The sequence below is a fragment of the Moschus berezovskii genome, chromosome 20 (assembly GCF_049115385.1).
Source record: "Moschus berezovskii isolate FMDL1 chromosome 20, NW_MosBer_1.0, whole genome shotgun sequence".
In the NCBI taxonomy this organism is placed as follows: Eukaryota; Metazoa; Chordata; class Mammalia; order Artiodactyla; family Moschidae; genus Moschus; species Moschus berezovskii.
Genome location: NC_142479.1, coordinates 74,038,919 through 74,048,940, shown reverse-complemented (window position 1 = coordinate 74,048,940; position 10,022 = coordinate 74,038,919).

The following is a 10,022-nucleotide window of genomic DNA, read 5'->3' as shown; positions in this document are numbered from 1 at the left end:
GCGTTCGGGCAGCGCTGGGGAACCGGGTTCTGCACACGCCCCGACGCGGGCTGCCGCCTGGCTCTCCGCCCTCTCGCTGCCGCTCTGCCTGCCTGGCCAAGGGGCTGCCCGTTCTCTTCGGTCCAGCTCGAGCCTCCGCTCTTCAGGACCCAGCCGCCCCGGCATCTCGGATGTGCCGGTGCGCACTGACCGGGTTAGAGCTTCCCTGGCCCATGGGGGCGCCCCGGTCACCCGCCCTGGACCGGGGCCCACGGAGGACGGGGCCTGCACGGTGACTCGGGGTCTGTAGGGAACCTCCGTGACCTTTCTAACGTGAGACCCGCTAGGTTTCGGGGGTGGATGGCGGGTGAGCACCTTGTTTCTGGAGGTGAATTCATCAGTTACCCTGACCAGCCATTCGTGCACAAAGCACACTTCTCCGGAGCGGAGTCTGTCTGGCCGCTGGGCAGTTTCCGGAGCGGGCGACCCGGAGCTGCGAGGCGGGCTGCGCACGGCTCCAGCCTCTCCTTGAGGCCTCCCGCCGCTCCTGCCGCTCCCGCTCCTCCCGCCCCTCCTCCTGCCCCTGAGCTCCTCCACCTCCTGGAGCTCAGCGCGGGGACAGGCTCCCTCTCCCGGCCCAGGAGACAGTGGAGTCAAGGCCGCACAGATGGCCCCTGCGGGGAGAAGGGGGCTCTACCCTAGCCTCCCTCCCCTGCCTCGGGCACCGGCGGTTAGGATGCTCTGGGAACGCTCTTCCCAGCGCGGCTTCCACCTCAGGCTGCCCTTTGATCTCTCAATCCAGCAGCACTGCCAACTCTTTGTGACCCATGGACTGCAGCATGCCAGGCTCCTCTGTCCTCCACTGTCTCGCAGAGTTTGCTCCAATTCACATATATTGAGTGTGTTAAGTCTGTGATGCTATCTAACTATCTCATCCTCTGCCACCCCCGTTCCTTTTGCCCTCAATCTTTCCCAGTACCCTGTCTTTTCCAGTGGGTCAGCTCTTGGAAACTGTTGGCCCATCAGTTGGCCCAAGCATTGGAGCTTCAGCTTTAGCATCAGTCCTTCCAGTGAATAATCAGGGTTGATTTCCTTTGGGATGGACTCGTTGGATCTCCTTGCAGTCCAAGGGACTCTCAAGTGTCTTCTCCAGCACCACAGTTTGAAAGCATCAGTTCTTTGGTGCTCAGCCTTCTTTATGGGAGGTAGTGAAATATTGGCCCAGCCATACCCGGGGGCTTCCGAGGGTTTGCTAAGCCTCCTCCCTGCCTCCTGAATCAGAGTCAATGGGGTCCAGCAGTCTGCTTACCAGATCTCCAGAGGTATTCTGACTCCTGCTGGGTTGTGAAGCACTGTCCCAGCTGGCCTCAGGAAGCACAGAGGGGTGGGATCACCAGCCCATGGTTCCATTCACTCATTCATCCCCTGAGGGTTTATGGAGAGCTAGATGTCCACCCAAGTGGCTCAGTGGGTAAAGAATCAACCTGCAGTATAGGAGACGTGGGTTTGATCCCTGAGTCGGGAAGATTCCCTGGAGGAGGAAATAGCAACCCACTCTAGTATTCCTGCCACGTACAGAGGAGCCTGGCAGGCTGCAGTCCATGGAGTTGCAAAGAGTCAGACACGACTGAACGACTGAACGACTGAGCACACACACAGATGTCCCCCTGGGGGGTCTTCAGTGAGCAAAGGAGAGGAAAACCCAGCCTTGTGGGGAGACACTCAACATGGAAAGTTAGGAAGCAGAGTGTGGAGGTGTTGGATAGAGGAGATTCCACCAGGGAGGAGGGCGTTTGAGCTAGAAGCGGCCAGAAGAGCAGCTGGCGCAGCGGGTGAGGAGAGATGGAAGGAGGTGAGAGCAGGCTAAGCCTGGCGGACACTGGTGGGAAGAGTGTGCGGAGAGGAAGCAGCCGGAGTGAAGGCCCTGGGGCAGGGAGGCCGGGAGGACTAGCCCGGGTAGGGGGAGGGCACGAGCTCAGGACCCCAGACGGGCAGGGGCACCTCAGGGCCTGCTCCTCTCTTTGCCTGTGTCCCATCCAGACCCGGACTTGTGTGCCTGGGCACAGCCTGGGAAGTGAGCCCTGCAGAGGAAACGCCGTGTCCACACAAACAGGCAGAGCTCAGAGACAGACCGTGGGTCAGTTCCAGACCAGTGGGATAAACATTACAGTAAAGCAAGGCACACGAAGCTTTGGTTCCCAATATATAAAAAGTCATGTCTTCATTATCCGGTAGTCTATCAAGTGTGACGTAGCTTTATGTTCAAAAAAGACTTGCATACCTTAATTGAAAAATACTTAGTTGACAAAAAATGCTAACCATCATCTGAGCCTTCTGCAAAGATTAATCTGTTTGCAATGGTAACATCAATGATCACTGTTCACAGATAACAAGTAAAATAATAATGAAAATGTTTGAAATATGGGGAGAATCACCAAAATGTGACTCAGAAACACAAATGCTGGTGGAAAAGTGTCTATAGACTTGCTCGAAACAGGGTTGCCACAAACCTTCAGTTTGTATAAAACAAAACAAAACCCAGGAATGTCTGTGAAGCACAAGAAAGTGAAGTACGTTGAAACAAGGTCTGCTGTGTAGACACTTGTTCTGTGAAATTGTGTAGATGCTGCTGTGATGAATCAACCACAGGTACACTCCAAAACACTGCAGAATTTGTAGTAACTGTTGGTGGGCTCTGCATTCTCCTTTGGCGTGAACTGATCATGCAACTGCTGTGATGCATGCTCTGAAAAAGCAAGTCCAAATCCAGGAAGCTCCTTGTCCTAAAGCTGTAGAAATGTGAAGCCTTCATGGGCCTCTCCTGCTTGCCTCCCTTAATGAGAAGTCAAGGCCATGGTCCTTTTAGAGTCTGTGTTTTCAGAACAGAGTTGGCAGACAGAGGAGCGGACAGAAATCTCAATTCCAGGCTGCCAGATCACAGAGTCTGTGGTCTTCTGAGGAGAACCCCAGAGGAAGTGGGATGAGCCAGTTTTACCCTGGATGCACACCCCCCACCATGCAAGCCCAGCCTCCTTCAGCCTTCCGAATCTCAGCTTCAGCTTCCTGACCTTGTAGGCTGGGTCAGCGTTTCCTGTTCTTATTCCCAATCAGACTTTAGCGAGTAGATCCATTGCTTTCGGAAATGGAGCAACTGGGCCAGGAATGGGAGCTGGCTGGTGACTGATTAGGACGACATCTGACCCTGGCAGCCTCACCCAGCTACCCTATCCACAGTCCCCAAGAGGATCAGAAAGACCCTACTACTACAGACTGACCAGAAATGAGGATGAGAGAAGAATCTGAAAGAACAACTGCCCTTGACAACGTTCCTGAAAATTTTACTTTGAAATTTATTTATATATGTCAACCTAAAACTGCTTTAAAAGCATAGCTTATTAAGAAGAAATGAAAATTTATAAATGCAAAATATACTGGGATCATAAAGTCTCCTTTATTTTCCCCTCGACCACCAAATCATAAAGCACAAATTTAGTAAAAAGCACCCAAAAAGTCATAATATAATTCGGATATATTTTAAAGCTGCTTTCAATGAATAAGACAGTTGTATTAAAGGAGGATTCTGTCCCCTGGCATCCCCGGGTGCAGAAAAGGAGATCTAGTTTCTGGTTCTGCTTCACAGCACTCAATTGACCTCCTAGGACCGCAGGCCAGGCAGGGTTCTTTATGGTCACCAAAGCCATTTCCAGTGTTTGTTATGAAGACTCCACGCCTGGAGAAGCACACACACAGTCATGTGTTTCTGGAACTCCTGGGGCAGTGCCCCCAGGAAGATTACATAGAGCAGAGTCATGACCTTGAATAATATCCCATCTCCCAGTGAAAAAATATTTCTCCTCTTCGTGTCTTTTGTTCCTTCCCACTTCTCTGGCTCCGAGGTCCCAGCCACACTTGCTAATCTGCCCCTTTAGCAGAGCAAGGCTGGGCATCCAGAGTACTCAGGAGGTTGACCAGATGTCAACCGCAAGGTTCCATGTTCCACGGGTTCGCCTTGATCGTACCTTTCTACTTCTTTTGTGCGTGATACTGTATTTCCATGTACTGTGTGAAGTTGACTAAGATTCTTGTTTTAAATGAAATGCATTTCAGTAGATAAGAAGTCGATGTACAGAAAAAAAAAGTTAAATATATTAATATTACAAGAAGTACCTGGATGTGGCAAAAAACATGTGCACACACATCCAGATACACGTGAGGCTTGGAGATATTCATTTATTTGCTTATTTGGGGGTTATTTCCTTCCTTACTTAGGGGTTGCTCTTACCCACCATGCCCTGGGAATGGCAAGGGCGAGGGAAGCACTGGCTGTCTCGCCCCTGCGGACGCGGAGTGAACCGAGCCTGCAGGTGCGGGATCCGGGCACCAGATGGCGCCGCCGCCGTGCCGAGAGGGCGGCGGGGCTCCTCTTCCTGCGCTCCATCCACGCAGCTGCCGTTCACATATCCAACAGACGTCCCCGCCGCACAGGCTCAGCGCAGCGAGGTTGCCCCCGCTCTCCCCGCCCCGGACCCTGTTTCAGCGGCCTCCCCGGACCTGAACCTGCCTCAGGTGTGTTTCCGGGCTCCAGCCCCGCCCTCCGGGAACGTAGTTTTTCTGGAACTCTTTTGCTTTTTCGATGATCCAAGGAGTGTTGGCAATTTGATCTCTGGTTCCTCTGCCTTTTCTAAAACCAGCTTGAACATCTGAAAGTTCATGGTTCACGTGCTGTTGAAGCCTGGCTTGGAGAATTTTGAGCATTACTTTATTAGCGTGTGAGATGAATGCAATTGTGCAGCAGTGTGAGAATTCTTTGGCACTGCCTTTGTTTGGGATTGGAATGAAAACTCACCTTTTCCAGTCCTGTGGCCACTGCTGCGTTTTCCAGATTTGCTGACATATTGAGTGCACTTTCACAGCATCATCTTTTAGGATTTGAAACAGCTCAACTGGAATTCCATCACCTCCACTAGCTTTGTTTGTAGTGATGCTTCCTAAGGCCCACTTGACTTCACATTCCAGGATGTCTGGCTCTAGGTGGGTGAGCACACCATCATGGTTATCTGAGTCATGAAGACATTCTTTGTACAGTTCTTCTGTGTATTCTTGCCACCTCTTCTTAATATCTTCTGCTTCTGTTAGGTACATTCCTTTTCTGTCCTTTATTGTGCCCATCTTTCCATGAAATATTCCCTTGGTGTCTCTAATTTTCTTGACGAGATCTCTAGTCTTTCCCATTCTATTGTTTTCCTCTGCTTCTTTGCATTGATCACTGAGGAAGGCTTTCTTGTCTTTCCTTGCTATTCTTTGGAACTCTTCATTCAAAAGGGTATATCTTTTCTTTTTTTCCTATGCCTTTCACTTTTCTTCTTTTCTCAGCTATTTGTAAGAACTCCTCAGACAACCATTTTGCCTTTTTGCATTTCTTTTTCTTGGGAATGGTCTTGATCACTGCCTCCTGTACACTGTTACGAACCTCCGTACATAGTTCTTCAGACACTCTATTAGATGTAATCCCTTGAATCTATATCTCACTTCTATTGTAAGGAATTTGATTTAGGTCATACCTGAAAGGTCTAGTGGTTTTCCCTACTTTCTTCAACTTAAGTCTGAATTTGGCAATAAGGAGTTCATGATCTGAGCCACAGTCAGCTCCTAGTCTTGTTTTTGCTGACTGTATAGAGCTTCTCCATCTTTGGTTGCAAAGAATATAATCAGTCTGATTTTGGTGTTGACCATCTGGTGATGTCCATGTGTAGAGTCTTCTCTTGTGTTGTTGGAAGAGGGTGTTTGCTATGACCAGTGCGTTCTCTTGGCAAAACTCTATTAGCCTTTGCCCTGCTTCATTCCGTGCTCCAAGGCCAAATTTGCCTGTTACTCCAGGTGTTTCTTGACTTCCTCCTCTTGCATTCCAGTCCCCTATAATGAAAAGGACATCTTTTTGGGTGTTAGTTCTAGAAGGTCTTGTATGTCTTCATAGAACTGTTCAACTTCAGCTTCTTCAGCATTACTGGTCGGGGCATAAACTTGGATTACCATGATATTGAATGGTTTGCCCTGGAAACAAACAGATTATTCTGTCATTTTTGAGATTGCATCCAAGTACTGCATTTAGGACTCTTGTTGACTATGATGGCTACTCCGTTTCTTCTAAGGGATTCTTGCCCACAGTAGTAGATGTAATGGTCATCTGAGTTAAATTCATCCATCCAGTCCATTTGAGTTTGCTGATTCCTAAAATGTCGATGTTCACTCTTGCCATCTCCTTTTGACCACCTCCAATTTGCCTTGATTCATGGACCTAACATTCCAGGTTCCTATGCAATATTGCTTTTTACTGCATCGGACCTTGCTTCCATCACCAGTCACATCCACAACTGGAACTCAATAAGCATCTTTCAATTCGGTAAAAACTTAATTGGGCTTCCCAGGTGGCGCTAGTGGTAAAGAACCCGCCTGCCGATGCACAACACATGGGAGCTGAGGGTATGATCCCTGGGTTGGGAAGATCCCCTGGAGGAGGGCGTGGCAACCCACTCCAGTATTCCTGCCTGGAGAATCCCATGGATGGGGACGGTTGGAGAACACATACCTCAAGCAGCCCCTCCAGCCTCTGGCAGGTGGTTGACCGCTTACATGTGAGTGATTCTCCACCCTCTTCTGGGGGAACAATTCAGAATAAGCCCAAAATTCACACTAAAAGTGTGACAACACTGTTCTCTGCTGAGTTCCCTTGCAGGGTGTTCAGAAATTGGCAATTAACTTAGAACACCCGGTGGACAAGGACAGACACAGGCCCTTGTGAACTTGTCTGCCTGGTTTGGGCAGTTTTCACTTGACCATTTTTATGAAAAATTGTTCTGCAAAATGCTTTTAATTCCTCTCCAAAAATACCAAGCTACATGCCCAATTTCTACCACCTGGATCCTCACTCCGTCCCTAAACTCCATCTCAGACCCTCCACCCTCCTGCTAACTGTCCTGGGCTTCCTCCAGCTTCTCAAACCCACCTCAGAGCTTGGCACCTGCCAGTCCAGCCTGGAAGCATCTGTCCTGGCCTTTCCCCAGGGACTCTTATTCACCAGGGTTGGGCTCAGTCGCTTAGTCGTGTCTGACTCTTTGTGTCCCCACTGACTGTAGTCCACCAGGCTCCTCTGTCCATGGGATTTTTCAGGCAGGAAAACTGGAGTGGGTTGCCATTTTCCTCCTCCCGGGGATCTTCCCGACCAACATCTCCTGTGTCTCCCGCACTGCCGGCAGATTCTTTACCCACTGAGCCATCAGCAAAGCCCCTTATTGATCAGGGCTGGGCTTGAAAATGCTTTCTTCAGGGAAGCCTTCTCTGATAGCTGACCCCACTCACTCAGCTGCCCTTTAGGCTCAGCTGTGGAAGTCTGCATTTACTTCCTCAACGTCCAGCTTTCCCACTGTCTGTTGCCCATCACTTGCTAGTGGACAGCGTCTGAAAGTTGAGGTGGTTGGTTCTCAGCACAGTCAGAGTGTCTGCAGCACCGCCACGGCTGCGTCGGAACAGCAGGCTGGTCATGCTGCCGGAACCTGCCAGAACCTGCATCTGTGCGCCCACGTTTCCATGGCAACCTGCTGGGCCCCGGTGCAAAGCATTTGTTTCCCTAATTGGGCCCCCAAGTTACTCGCAGATGTGCCTCTATGAAGGCAGGGGACTTACTGTGACGTCGTGGTTTATGAATTCATAGGGCTGAACATCTGCTATCGAGAAACTCCCTCTCAGGGTCAGGACAGCGGGAGGGGCGGGGTGCCCCGGATCCGCCCTCCTGAGCCCGGGGGAGGCCCGCAGCCCTGGCGCTCAGGCCCCTCCCACTACCTCTGACACCCGCCCAGGCCCCTCGCCTTGTCTGCCCTCTCTGGCTCCTGCCTCCGCCCTGACCCGCCCTGCCCTCTTCCTCATTCTCAGAGCCCGCCTGTGGGCAGGTAAGCTTTTGGAGGTAATTGCTGCTGCTGCTGCTGCTGCTGCTAAGTCACTTCAGTCGTGTCCGACTCTGTGTGACCCCATAGACGGAAGCCCACCAGGCTCCCCCGTCCCTGGGATTCTCCAGGCAAGAACACTGGAGTGGGTTGCCATTTCCTTCTCCAATGTGTGAAAGTGGAAAGTGAAAAGTGAAAGTGAAGTCGCTCAGCCGTGTCCGACCCCCAGCGACCCCACGGACCGCAGCCTACCAGGCTCCTCCATCCATGGGATTTTCTAGGCAATAGTACTGGAGTGGCTTGCCATTGCCTTCTCCGGAGGTAATTGCTAGATTCTCCGTATTTTTATTCTTTCTAGAGATGATGGGATTTCAGAGCAATCTGCAGTGTTTTCTGGCTAAAGACGTGTCTCTGCACATATTTGCAGCTTAATTAACAGCCTCCTGATTGCAGAGTTCTCCCAGGGGGACACACCTGCTCTGCCTTGGGAAGCTTGGAATTTGGTGTGGGGAGGGGGGGGCGGAGAAGGCAATGGCACCCCACTCCAGTACTCTTGCCTGGAAAATCCCATGGGCAGAGGAGCCTGGTGGGCTGCAGTCCATGGGGTTGCTAAGAGTCAGACGCAACTGAGCGACTTCACTTTCACTTTTCACTTTCATGCATTGGAGAAGGAAATGGCAACCCACTCCAGTGTTCTTGCCTGGAGAATCCCAGGGACTGGGGAGCCTGGTGGGCTGCCGTCTATGGGGTCGCACAGAGTCGGATATGACTGAAGCGACTTAGCAACAGCAGCAGTGGGGGCAGGGGAGGGGCGGGCAGCTATCTTTTTTTCCCGCTAAAATTTTTCTGTCTCTTCAGGTAAATGCATTTGAACTCTGGTGGACTTTAGGTGCTTCCTTTAAAGAAACGAATTTGAATCATCTCTGGACTGCTGTCCCAAAGGATAGTCTTTTTTCTTGTAAGGCATGTGTGCCAAAGATTGTAGCAGGAGAGGCTGTAGGCTTGACTTCCTTTCTGTCTCTCTTCCGCTCCGTGTCAGAGCACAGCAGCAGACTCCCTGGGAGCTGAGATCTCACTGGGACTGTTGTTTCCCCTCCCTCAGGCTCCCAAGGGGTGGGTCTCCTCGAGCCTGAACCCCAGGCAGTGCATCCTTCCCCTCTGAGGACGTGAGGAGTCAGACAGAAGGTCTTCCGTGCTTGGAGTGGATGGAGGCTGTGATGGCCTCCCCTTCCTTCCCCGGGAGTGCCCGCCAGCCTCTCGGACTCTGCCGCCACCACCCATCCTGTCTGGGACCCCCTGGTCCAGCCACGGCCCCTCGAGTCAAAGCATCTGTTGACCGCCGTGCCGGGTCCTGGACCCCAGCCTCCCTTCTGGAATCTTCTGCCCCTAAGCTCCCCACCCCCCGCATCTGGGAGCCCACCCTGCTGCCTGCATATTTGGAAGTAGCTAGGAGAGTGGATCTTCAATGGTCTCATGTCAAGAAAAGAACATGTTTGTAACTGTGTGTGGTGATGGGTGGACACTGGACTTACTGTGGAGGTCATTTGCAATGCATGCAAACATCGAATAGTAACATTGCTACATCAGTCATACCTCAATGAAAATGAGTCCAGCCTAACTCATCCCTCCCTGAAATCTCTGGTATCCCATTGCCTCAAAAAGGAAGTCTGAAATCCTTAGTCTGGAGGTCACGCTTCTTTACTTTCTGGTCCCAGCCTACGTCCAGCAACCCTCCTGGCCACTCTGCCCTTAGTGCTCCGAGGCCCCTCACACTGGCCTCCATGGTGGGCAGTAGTGATGGTCACTGCGAATGCCGTGTGGAGGTGAGTGCACAGGGCCGTGCAGGGACGCGTCCCCTCTGAGGGAAGGCACAGGTGATGGCCATTGTCACCAACTTGCAGGCCTGGGACCACGGTCTCCCAGCTGGGCACCCTCAGCGTGCCGCAGGACATTCTAAGGGAGACACAGCAGCATCTATCTACTGCTATGACACCTCCCTGGGAATGCCCTTCTGCCTTTGCTCTGGGCGTCTCCGAGGCTGATAAAGAGGTTCCTGAGCCATTTAACCAGGGCAGGCTTCTCAGAGGAAGCTTTCGACATGGTTGT